The following is a 13932-nucleotide window of genomic DNA, read 5'->3' on the forward strand; positions in this document are numbered from 1 at the left end:
CGGATGCATATGGGCCCCGATTTTAACGGTCAGTTTCACCTGACGGCATAAATGGAAATCCTATAACTGTTTCTATGTTTCATCGCACCCTCCTAAGTCAAAGTATATCAGTGTGTGTTGTGTTACCATAACCCAGGTCCAGTTTAATCCAAATCATGCTCTGATACCAACTTGTAACGCCTTGAAAATTGGGGGGTCGAGTAGGAGCCTAACTCCCGAGTTCCAACGCATCACTTATGCAACATGGAAAGTGATGATTTAATGTTGTCCATATTAGTGCATTGGACATGAGTGACATTATGCCAAAACAACATATCATACTCCAGAGACAGTTAAATTTCACAGGCGGAAGACTATGATAGATATATAAAAAGCATATAAGTGGTAGTGCGTCTTCAGAGTATAATCATGTTCCAAGTTAAACAATTACAAATATCATTTCAAATTACAAAATATCAAAGGTGTAGGTCTGTCTACATCATGAAATCCCTGTAGCCCCGAGATCAGAATGCGGTCTACATGAACCCGCCTGAATACTGCATATACGAGAACTCCTCATCAACATCAAAATCAGGCTCCACTTCATAAGCCGTGTCATCATCTGCAACTAAGATAGAGTCTGGTTAGTGTTTTAAAACATTGTCTCAGAGTGGGAGTGAGTGATCAACTCAGTGGAACTATAAGGCAAAGGTTAACATGTTATCAATTCAGTCAAGCAGTAATGATAACGCAGTACAACAATCATGTCCTATATTACTCTTGTTAATGCAAGCATGGTATGTGATAATGATGCATGCCCTCGCCTATACTCCCTCAGTGACTTCATCTCACGTTCGCGCATGGCATCCTTCTGAAACATGCGCTTCCTCACCAAAGCACATGCAATGCGGTGCATGATCGTGTTAGCCAATACTTAATTAGGTTTATTCATACAGCAAGATTGGGAAGCTAAGGTACCTCCCTTATATCATTTCCCAAATAATGATCTATCTAGGGTCGTCAATCCTAGTTAGTCTCATACGATAGGCAGTTCTAGGTCGTTACGGAGCGACTCGTTACCTCAGCGCAGGCCTGGTTTATACTCGAGGTTACTGCAGAAAGGCTCGTCACCTTAACATAGTCCTAGTGTATGCTTGAGGACATTACAGGCTCATCACCTAATCCTAGGCCGACAACTCGAATATAGTGTCCCATACCACTATATTCGGCTCACGAGTCTGGGTTGCTCACTGGTCACTACCGGGAGGCTTGTCGCCCTAGCGTAGGCCGACAGCTCGACCACAATATCCCATACCATCATGCTCGGCTCACGAGTCTTAGCGGATTAAGGTACCAAGGTTAAACGGCCTTTTCACTAGTGAGTTTGGTATCTTAGATTCAAGCAGTAGCGTCCATACATGGTGAACATACATTGGGCCAATCGGGTTACTTGACAAGCTTGACTAGTATGAGCGTACGTTGTATTAATTGACATGGAGTGCATACGCACCCCTTGTGGCCTAACCACTGTCAATAATCACCATACAACTCGGATTCCTCAAACGTATCCGTTGTGGCTAAACCAGTTTGGCCACTAATCGTAAACCATTACCGATTGCCTGGAATACATCGTAGCCCCAATCATACTCCAAATAATTTGCATCCACATGTGATAGCCAAGACAACATGTGGTAACCAAATCTAAATAAAAATCTTATTTGACTACTTCAACAAACACATACTCCACATGAAACCAAAAATAAGCATTTCATCCATATATCGCATAGTAGTAAGATAGGTTACATAAAGGAAACTGTAACTATGTATAAGGGAATTGAGAATCCTATCTCAACACCCTCATTACATACATTACATCAAACATTTTCTCATTCAAGCATTTTATCAAACACTTAGACTACACATATCCATATACATGTAATATATTAGTTATAACATATATTATGACAAGTCCTTTCACAAAGGAGTTATTACGCATACAACCATCATATAATTACAATTAATAAGCACGGCAGGCACAAGTCTAAATTCCAAATTCATTCAGACATTTAAACAAACACTCGGATGCATTAAAATCAATATAGTATACATATATATGAAATATATAGAAGACATCGTATCTTAGCATATGTGATAGCAATCAAGTCAGACATAAATCATTGCTGACATTGAGAGCCTTAAAAACCTTAACCTAAACATTTATAGTCTACACCTTTCACCGGTAGACTCGTAACGAACTCAGTTTAAACACTAAGTCTTTGTCTATGACACAACGACAACCTATAACATGAAACAGGTTAGCTATTCCACCATCTGCTCTATTTGAATCCCTAAAATAGATTAGGGTTAGAATTTCTTACCCAAGTACGGAGTCAGAATCACTGGAATAGCGATACGGTAATGGTGGTTAAGCACGTGGAATGGCAGGGAAGAATCCTAGGAACAATTCCCCACTCTCTCACTCACTTTCTCTCTCTTTCCTTCTCTTTCTTCTCTCTTCTCTCTCTAGGGTTTGCAAATTCGTATGTGAGGGGAGAGAGAGGGTTTAAGGCCCTTATATAGGCCCAAAACTGAACTCAATGGCCCTAAGGCCATGGTATACTTAAGTTATAACCAAATAGTGGCCGTTTCGGTCCAACAGAGTGCATCTGGAGGCCCATTTCTGCGTACGGTCTGGATTAAGTCTCCTAACATTGGATCTAGGTCAAGTTAAGTTTTTGGTCCGATCGGATTTGTAGATCGACCGTGGCGGACTTGTATCAGTTCAACGGTCACCGGCACTCAATTAGGGCCATAAGTACACTGACTTGTGTAGAGAATTTTTTCTGATCTGAGGGTGTAATTGGGTCAGATTCTGATGGTCTGAAACCTTAGATTTGGCCTGCAAGTGAACGACTCAATTCACTTAAGTTGTAGTTCATTTTCTAAAGATATTCGCGTTTCTCACACACTTCGCTTTGGGCTCAAGTTGTGCATTTCTGGATATTATTAGGACTTGATTTTCGAGTTGGTCGTCAAGCCCAACAAGGCAGTCATAACTGTATAGTCTTGGGGTAATCGAACTTTCGATGCGTGGTCCAGGTCTGATACGGAGTTTTGCGATGCTCCCGAGAGCAACTGGGTTTTGGGATTGATCCTAGATTTCACGGTAATATAGCGTAAATGACTCTACAAGTTTTGGGTCTTACATATTGTATTCAAAGTGATCAAAGCTAATTTCATAGATAATCTCATTTAACACTTAGTTAATTCTCGTCTAATTTCTAAAGGATTTGGTCTTGAGTGATTTCTGCCTGAGGTGGTACTCGGGTCTTGTACAGATTTTTTTGAGACGTTACAATTTCGGACTAAGTTGGGCCAAATTGGGACATGTTCGAACTAAGTCGGAACTCAGTTTCGAGATGAAGAAAATGACCCATCCCAGATCGAACTCAGTTCCAGGTCAGGCCGAGTCGAGCGACTTCACCGCGCTAGCCCGATTCATGTACGGCCCTAGTCCAGAGACATGTCTCTAGCACCATTTACCTTCCAAAGCCACCATATGGGCTTCTCTCGTGAGCTCAATCATGATATATATATATATATATATATATCATCCACACCATCCATCCTATTTCCCTTCTCATTTTAGGTGTTGAGCTAAAAAATGAAGCTAATCTGAATCCTAGGTAGGGCATACCACAAATACTAGAGGAGATAGGTTACCCACATCATTTCTTACTTTACATGGGAGGTTTGGAGTGGGTTTTTACTCGTGGGACCCATATTGATGTATTTCTTAGATCTACACCATCCATCCATCTGTCGACTCATTTTAGCGGAGGAGCTAAAAAATCTAGCCGATCCAGCCATTAGGTGGACCACACCACAACCGATGGTGGGAATGGGAGCACCCCCTCACGTCAACCATGGGGACGTGGGGTGGGGGCGTCCCAACCATGGACCCACCTTGATGTATTTTGTTTAATCCATGCCATCCACCACCTTCTCTATGTCATTTTAGGCAAGGAGAAAAAAAATGAGACAAATCTGAGTTCCTAGTGGACTGCAATGAGGGAAACAAAGTCCCACTATTGGAACTTTCTAAGGCCGACTGTTGTGTGTGTAGGTGGTGGACCTACCTATCATTGGACTTCTTTAGTCCATAGAGAGCTGGCCGATATAATGGACGAAATGGATTATTCACTAATGGACCCCACAGTAGAAAACAAAAAATAAAGGAAGAAAGAAAAAAGAACAAAAGATGTCACTTGGCATTATTACCCAGTGTCATGAGGGCGGAAGACCATTTGGGCTACCCTCGCACGTGGACCCCACCATGGTGAATTTGTTTAATCCACACTGTTCACCATCTTCCCCATATAATTTTAGGCCATGTGTTAAATTTTGAGGTAAATATGAGTCTCGAGTGGGCCGTACTAAGGGTATTAATGTCCATCTGTTGAAACCCTCTAAGGCCTACTTTAGAATCCTTGATTATCCAAATAGCCCAAACCAAAGTCTATTAGACTCCACTCGAGCTGACAAAGATGGTGAACGGGTTAGATTATCCACTTGGGGCCCACCTTAATAATGTATGCAAAATATACAACGATTATAATATATATATATATATATATATATATATATATATATATATATATATATATATATGAATGCTGGCAAATTTTGGGTCTCACAAGTGGGACCCTGATCTGATGTTTTTATTGAATCCACACCATCCACCGACTTCAAGATCATTTTAAGCCATGGGCCGAAAGATGAGACAGATTTAGATCTCAAGTGGGTCGCGATGAGGGGAAACAAACCATTGCTATTGAAATCTTCCAAGGCCTACTGTGGAGTCCATATTTGTCCAAATCAACCCAAATCAGAGCCTGTTGACCCACTCGAGATGAACTACGCGGTGAACGGAGTAGAAGATCCACGTGGGGCCTGCACTAATGATGTATAAAAAAAGAGAAACAAATAAAAAGAAAGGTGTTACTCGGCGGTTTTGCCCAGTGACGTGAGGGCCAAAATCTCCTTGGGCTGCCCCCATATGTGGGACCGTACATGATGTATGTATCCCATCCACTCCATTCATTCATCTTATCAGATCATGGTAGGCTATGGGCCCAAAACTCAGGTTGATCCAGATCTTAAGTGGGCCACACCATAGGGTAATGTGGGGGTAGAAACCTCTTAGACTTGGGATTTCTTGGTTTTGGGATTCCTCGAAATTGAGAATACCTAGTTTTGGGATCCCTTGGACTTGGGAATCCCTGGAATCGAGATCCCTTAGGTCTTTGGTTATATTTAACATCTTGAATACAAATCTTTAAATTAGTTGGTATGTGAATGTTGAACTATGGTTTTATTAAATCCATTTAATCATATACTTTGCCTGAACTAATGAAATCCCAAGACTCAGATGGGCTATAAACATAGGATCACATCTTAGTAACTAACCAATGATTTGTAATCGTCGATTTACGTTAGCAATGATCAAACGGTGCAGATCATTCTACTAAAGTAATTATAGTGATGTCATTGATAATCTGATTATTTCGGGACATCATTAGTGGGCCATGTGCCTAAATGGATTGGTAGCCTAGTGACACACGTGTTGTACATATGGGTATCCATCTGGGTCACTCCCAGTGGACCCCGCCTTGTTATATATATTTTATTCATGCCTTGTAGGCTACATGATGAGTTAATGTTAGTCTAACATGGGCCACACTACATAGACTTCTATATTTCTAGTGGGCCATGTCGTTCAATTCCCACTCTCTGCATATGATATGCCAATTAAGGCCGATTATTGCCTGATACGTCTGATAACATGCTAGTATACTTGGCCTGATAGGACACACTAAGAATATGCTTAGTATAATGACATCATGACCAGACATATGCCCATACGCATAATTTGTATGCATGTTGTGGGGTGATGATTGATCATAGCATATTCCCTTGGGCTGAGATACTTAGGGGACCCACCATGAGTGTAGGTGAACCCCACATATGTGCCTTTCTAGGCTATTATGAGCATACTTGAGTTGTAATTAGAGGATATGACTGGCACCCATCTTAAACTCTTTATGTGCCCACATGGCTCACTATGAGTGGGCCTTTCAACTATAAGCCCACCTATGTAGGAGTATGCGGGGCCTATTAGGCGTAGATTTGAGTGGATCCCACCTAGTCATATACATGTTAGATTTGTGGAGCCCATAATGTTTTATTTGCAATCTAACTTAATTGTGGATCCTCTTTAGTGAATAAATGATGCCCACACCATGGGTTGCCTTATTGTTCATGTTGTGACTGCCCATTAGGCCTGCCTGCATTTATATGTAGTGGTCATACCATGGGCCAACCCTGTGGTTTGTGTCATGTTTCCACCATTGAACTACTGTTTAGGTTCCACACATTGCATGTATTGAGCCCATCATAGGCCTGTGTTTGGTTGGTTGCAAGCTGCCCTCTTGGGCCTTGCTTAGGGATAGTTGTAGGGCCCACTTTGATGACCATTTCAGGCCCACTATGATTTTTTGGTGGATCCTATAATTTGTTATCCCGTTTAGATGCCGATAGTTATATGTTTTGGTCGCTTAGGTGCGAGCTTGCTGAGTGAGCCCATTAGCTTGAAAGACCACTTAAGTATAGCCCTATGGGCCTTGATAAACTTGGTTTCCAAGTAGGTTCTACCCATTATGAATGATGAATTTTCATGTGGTGTGATATTTTACATGTGTATTGGTACAATACTTCCTTGATAATTTATGTAGTATACCTTAGTGATTTATGCGATGTTTACACTCATGATTGCTATAACACATCCTTTATGTTGACATGGTGCTTTTTTTATATTGATGTGACACTATTTTATCTTAGATGTAACATTGCTTTATATTGATTTAGCCTTGATTTATGCTTGATATGGTATTACACACCTCATGCATAGTGGTTATAATTGTATGTTATCATATCTCATTCGTATCATGTGTACATGACTTGGATGATGGCTAATTCATGATTTTTGGCTTGTCTATGCATGGCAAGGCTGCATTGACGACTTTACAAGCTTGGGATACTTTCAGGAACCCATAAGAGATGGGGTCATCCTGCATGTATGTATGGCTTGCATGACATGGTTGCATGACTCGGATGATGGACTTATGCATTCACGCATTGTATGATTCATTTGCATTACACCCTAACGACATCAGGGTTGTGGCCTCCATAGACATATCGTGGATGGCCAGACTGGACACCGAAAATATTTGTTCTAGCATTAGGGTGCTAAGGATGTCCTTGGGTGAAAGTCTCTAAAACCTGTGGGCTAACAGGATGCTTCAATGTCAAGACCGAGTGGATTACATGAGCATCTAAATGCCAAATACTAGTAGGCTGCATCTCCCATTGTGTCGTGGTCAGTTAGAAAGGGGTGTGACCTTATCCGTCCGAGGGTAGGGGGCTATAAGTTAGGTTGAGTTTGACCAGATCGTAAATGGGTCTATTATCAACAAGTCGGGTGGGCATTGGCATAGCATTGGTAAGGCGGATGGTGAGGTCTCTTCGACTCACCTAGGCATGCGCGTAATGGGGCAGCAGCCAGTGTAGAGTGTACTAGACCCTGGTGATGATTCGAGTGATGATAATTGTATTAAAATGTGGACTTACTGAGTAAGAGTTGCATGTTCAACATTTGACTCATTCATTCACTATCTACCTAGGCTGGTAGTGCGCAACTAAATCCTTATGTGCATCTTCGCAATGGCCATGATTTCGGTTAGGTACGCAACTAACTTGAGATCAAGAGTTTACCACATTGAGTCTAGCTATCCAAATCAAGTATGAGACTAGTTTGGATAGAAGTCCCTTGTGATGAACTCCACAGCTTACAATACCACATACTATCATCACGACTACACACACCAACTTTGTCACACCTTTTGCATCACATAGCATGGATAGGGCTGATGGTATTTATAGACTTGTCAGGATTTGCATATTACATTGCGTCTTCATCATATGACATTTGGCCTACTATGTCTTTGCATCGCATATCTTAGATAAGGCTGATGGTATTTATGGACTTGTCAGGATTTGCATACTGCATTACATCATCAACATATGACATTTGGCCTACTATGTCTTTGCATCGCATAGCCTGGATAAGGCTGATGGTAATTATGAACTTGTCAGGATTTGTATATTATATTACATTATCAGCATATAACATTTGACCTATTATGTCTTTGCATCGCATAGCCTAGATAAGGCAGATGGTATTTATGGACTTGTCAAGATTTGAATATTACATTGCATCCTCAGCATATGACATTTGACCTACTATGTCTTTGCATCGCATAGCCTAGATAGGGCTGATAGTATTTATGGACTTGCCAGTTTGACATCCATCTTTCCACTTACTCTAACATTTGTATGCTTGACACATGCATTGTGCAGACACGCACGCACTCTGTAAGCTTCGTAGTAAGCTTATGCACATTTGTTACGTGCAGGTTATGCTAGAATGCAATATCATTGAGGTAGGAGCATGTGCCCGATCTTTTGAAATTCTGTTATATGATGTATTTTCCTTTCAGCATTGTACTTAAATATTATATTAGTAGATATGTGGTAATAATGTTTTGGTGACTTGGGTACACTTGTGATTATGCTCCTTTACAAAAAAAAAAAAAACTCACCTTGAAAATCCTCCTTGTAGGATCCCAAGATCGGAACCTGGTGCATGGGAGCTGGGAGCTGAGAATGGGTTACTACGAAGGCTGTGAACACCGGATTCAGCGATTGAAAATTTTGTGAGTCCGGTTTTCGAGTTTGGGGTGTGATAGACACAATCCTGGAATCAATTGAATCCACCTAAATTAAGGAAGAGGAAGAGACCCTAGTTTTTTTCTTTAAATCGAATCGTGTAACAAAACTTATCCGACTTCGATCGATCAATTGAAGTAGCGTTTGATCGATCGGACGTGTCGATTTTTTTTCTAGAGATCAAATTTTAATATCATGCTAAATCGCAATTGATTGAAGTCCAGGATTGATCAATCGAGGGTACTGATTAAGAATGACCAAAATTATCTAACAACTAAATCAAATTTAATCTAACCAGTCTCAATCGATCGATGGGCATGTTCAATCGATCAAAGGTGACAAATTTTGTCTTGAGAGTTGAGACCTTAAAATTTGAATTTCACCGATCTATAGTTGATCGATTGGAAGATCAATCGAAGACCATCGAGCTAGATCGATCGATCGATTGACTGTATTGATTGACAATCCTTGTTGATTTTCAAATTGAATTTAAGGAGTAATATTTGGTCATCTTGACTTGATCAAAGGCGGACCCTACTTGTTGGAATAGTTTAATTAAATTGTAATATGTTAAACTATCTTAATAGGGATTCAAAGTTTAGATTCCAAAGTTTTCGATTATTCGATGAATTCGACTTGACCTAAAAACTGTTAGTGAATCCCAACTTGTCTCATACTTGTACGATTAACATATATGATGTGATTGATTGTAAACGCCATGATTGATATGATTGTAATGTAATTATTGTAATGTTGTGCTATTATAATTCTTGCTTTATGACACATATCATGAAAGATTCCTGATGCATATTGAACATGCAATCATGCCAATCAATGATATCCTAATTCTATTGTTCCTATCCAAGAGAGATGTATCGGTTGACTATACATGTTGATGTATGGACATTGAGCATACATTGCATGCATCCATTGTGAATGCATGCACACCTCGTGCCTTGGGTTCCTGGAGGATCTCTTTGAATGGTTACGCCTAGTAGATTCATTGCCAGATGCCTACAATAGTGGAAGCCTACTCACAGAGTGATGTATGATTGCCCAACCTACCTAGGTAGATATCTGATGGGTATAGATTACCCATGCCTACCTATGGTGGATGTCTATCGGGTACAATTTTTGGGTTGACAAATATCCTATATAAGTAAATGACCATCCCACTTAACATACATCCCATGACATCTCTGGATCCATACTCGTACTGCATACAGATTATTTCAGTTTGATCGTGCTATGTATGAACCATGATGTGTTCACTCACTAGCCTGCCCGGTTAACGTTGTGGATTTAACAACTGTATGGAGATTAACGATCCAGGGTAATCAAATCAGGTATTGAAGAATGAGGCTAGGTTAGCAGATGAAACTCAGTACCAATGGCTGTATTTGGCGAAAGAGGAACTTGCCGTATTAGATGGATGAATCTATTTATGGAATTAGTTGATAGGGATTTAATTATATTTTTTACTTATTGATGTTAGATTTGATGTTTCATGGTTTATAGTTAAAATTTATTAAATAATATTTGATATTATAGTTGAATAAAAGTCCCAGATGGGTGGATATACTTAATTTTATAGTTTAAATTTATAGTTGTGAATATGATGGAATAAGTAGCAACAATGGATGTGTAATGATGTGAATGTTTGTATGTTTATATGGTGAGAACCTAGAATACCTTTAACTACACCTCTTAGCAACAGTTTGATAAGTGGATTATATACACTTGGTGTACGAGTCATAGACCGTAACTCAGGTCTGAGGGTGCACACTCTGTATCCGAAGTGCGAGGAGTGACAAAAATTGTGGGGCCCACCATGATGTATAGATCATATCCATGCCACCCATCCATTTTGCCAGCTCATGTTAGGATGTGAGCCCAAAAATGAGGCCGATCTAAAGCTCAAGTGAGCGACACCACATTAAAAAGTGAGAATTGAATGCCTACCGTTGATAATTGCTTGAGTGCCAAATAAATTTTGAATCAAGCCGATTTAAAAATAAAAATAAAAATAAAAATAATAATAAAAAAAAATCCCTTTATCTATGTCTATATGATCCTATGAACATGTTGGATGACTAATGACATTAGCGTAGGTTCTAAGAAGGCATTAACTTTCACCCATTTAGGTCCATTATAATCACTGTTTCACGTGGCGTGGTCTATTTGAGTCATGGATTTGGCTCATTTTTGGATGCATGCCCTAAAATGAGCTTGTGGAACATATGAGCGGCATGGATATAACATATTCGTCATGGCATTTTTGTGCATGTATAAATACATGAAATTTAATTAAAATTCTCACAATTTAAGTGGTAGTAATTTCTCAAAAAAGAAACCATTTAAAAAGGTAATAATGACTCATTTACAATTTTTTTTATTTTTTTTTATTTTTTTTTTATTTTTATGAACACACCTTCACACCCACACACCACAATGGGTACCCAAACCCATTTACATTGCATTCATGGGTAATTAAGAAAATCAAACAAGCATATTCAATGTGAACCATGCATTTTCCAGACCAATACTTAGATGGTTAGGATCATCCATTCGAAGTGATTTGAGATGGATGGGCAATCAAAGGTGGATCATACATGATGGCCAGTCCACATTGATGCTGAGACATCTTTATTATACTCGGCATGGGCCGTCCATTTACCAAAACCACTAACTATAGTGTAAGGATATACAGTCAAAAGTGATTTGAGATGGGTGGGCATCACATGATGGACGGACCAAAAAGGATTTTCAAAGGTTCGAGTACCCGTAGCTGGTGAAATCCCACTACGGCGTGAGTTTGTGGGTGTGTGTGCGTGTAAATTTATTTTTTTTTTTTAAAAAACCATTAATTAATGGTTAAGATAATCCAATCGAAGTGATTAGACAGTTGAAATGGGCTTCACATAATGGACAGTCCAAATCAATAGTTATACCTCTTTAATATACTTAAATATGAACTATCCATTTCCCAAACTACTAATCCTATGAGTATGATCATCTAATCAAAGTGATTTGTCACGTATGTTGATGAGGGTGGGCCGAACCCATCTACATTGATTTGAACTCATGTGATATCCAAGGTGTATTCATGTGGTGAGACGGTACGTCATGTCACCAATTTTCACAGGTTGGGTCATATTCATTACATTTTTACACTTGTTTCTAACACAAACAAGTGAGGATAAAAAATCACATATTTTGTAAACAATTTACCAAGTAAACTGCATACATAAATATGTAAATAGTATTTACATGGGACTCCACGTACATATGTAGTAACCAGACAATCCTACCCTAAATCAATGCAACCCTATTCAACTCCACGTATGCAATTGCTTGTTTGCTTGTTTAGCCGCTATGTTAAAAGGCCCCACCAGTTAATCCCCACGCGCTGCATTACCATTTTTGGTGGGTTGCAACCGGCGATGCCCAGCCTAGGAGCAGGGCAAAGATACATACCATGGTCGACACCACATCCCCATTGTTCCCTGCGTTGTGGACCACCTGAGTTGTGTATCTGTCTTATTATTTACCTATGGATGTAACGTGAAGGACAGAGTTAATTTTACATATACAACTAGTGGGCCCCACACAGGTCTTGAGTGTTTTACTTGCAAAACAAGTGTTGTACATGATTCCGGTCTCATTACGCAAGTTTCGGTTTTCTCTAATGCATCTCAACTTCGGGACTATATCTGTTGGATCTGGTGCGTCTTTGATCCAAGCGGTTGATCTGACGAAATACAATGCTGACGGTTGTTGCCTACAAAATCTTCCAAGATTGGGAAATCTTACACCTTCGAATCAATGGCTACCAAAGCAACGTCCATTATCATAAATAAATAAATAAATAAGAAGAAGAAAGAGGTTAAACAGTAATAGTTCTGAGGTATTCCAATAGGAAAGTTCCTTCACTAGATATTCTCCATCTATGTCCAGGCTAATCTTATAAACGGTTTAGATCACACCGCACACGGCTCCTGATCCAACGATATGGTAAGCGATCCATAGTCAATTTTGTTTCCCCTATTATTTGGAATTTGAGGCCTACAATACCTATTTTATGCCAGGTATAAATATCCAAGCTCTGTGGGGTCCACGATGTTGTATATTAAAATCAATTTCGTCCATCTGGTGAGAACCATTATTTGCATCGTAATTAAGAAATGTTGGATTAAAAACTCATAGGAACCACGATAATGGGAATAATGTAAAACTGATCCCAAAATCACTAATTTCACATTGTGTGGTTTCCTTAGTTTTGCAGTGGGCTGATTTTTGTACTCTCTTCATGCTAGCGTATTACATTTTATTAATTTGTTTGATAAAATATATACACCACGGTGGACCACACACAAACTCGTGATTGCTATTCCATTCCCATTGTTCCATATGGCGTTGCCCATGTGAGTTGTGCATCTAGCTGATTTTTTGCCTTGTGGCCAACGAGGATAGAACCTGATAGATGGAGTGATTATACATATAGTATACTATACTATATGGTGGGCTTCAAGTGTGTTTTATGCACTGAGTTAAACAGAAGTAGCCAGAATTCCAATATAAAATTTGGCTTTACCTCACACATGATAAGTTGTTTAAACGAGTTGAGTCCAATTATGATTGCTCCTTTTTTGAAATCCATGTACAAACTGTTGCATGAAAATACTTGCACATGATCAATATACACAAACCAAGATAATAATAATAATAACGGTCAAACAAAAGCCCAAAAGGATCATAGGAACATATGTAGTTCAACAATATGGCTATTCTACGAGATGATAATACAAATCTTTCTTGTTTACTAAAAATAAGAGAAATAAAAATACAAGCCTTGCCTCTCTCCCATCCATATAAGGAATCTCACATAAAGGAATATCCTAAAAGATGAATTAATGCAATAAAGTACCACTTTCTAACTATGTCTCTTCTTATATAGACTACAAGAGATCCTGACTAGAAGTCCTAGGAAAATTAGGCTTCATATGTATAGGGTAAAGTGAGTCGTACATACATACGTAGTACGAAATAGAGAGACCAAAACGGGAAAAGATGTCTCTCACTGGAAGACGTCAACCACATCTCTAC

Source organism: Magnolia sinica, chromosome 13 (genome assembly GCF_029962835.1).
Source record: "Magnolia sinica isolate HGM2019 chromosome 13, MsV1, whole genome shotgun sequence".
Taxonomy (NCBI): Eukaryota; Viridiplantae; Streptophyta; class Magnoliopsida; order Magnoliales; family Magnoliaceae; genus Magnolia; species Magnolia sinica.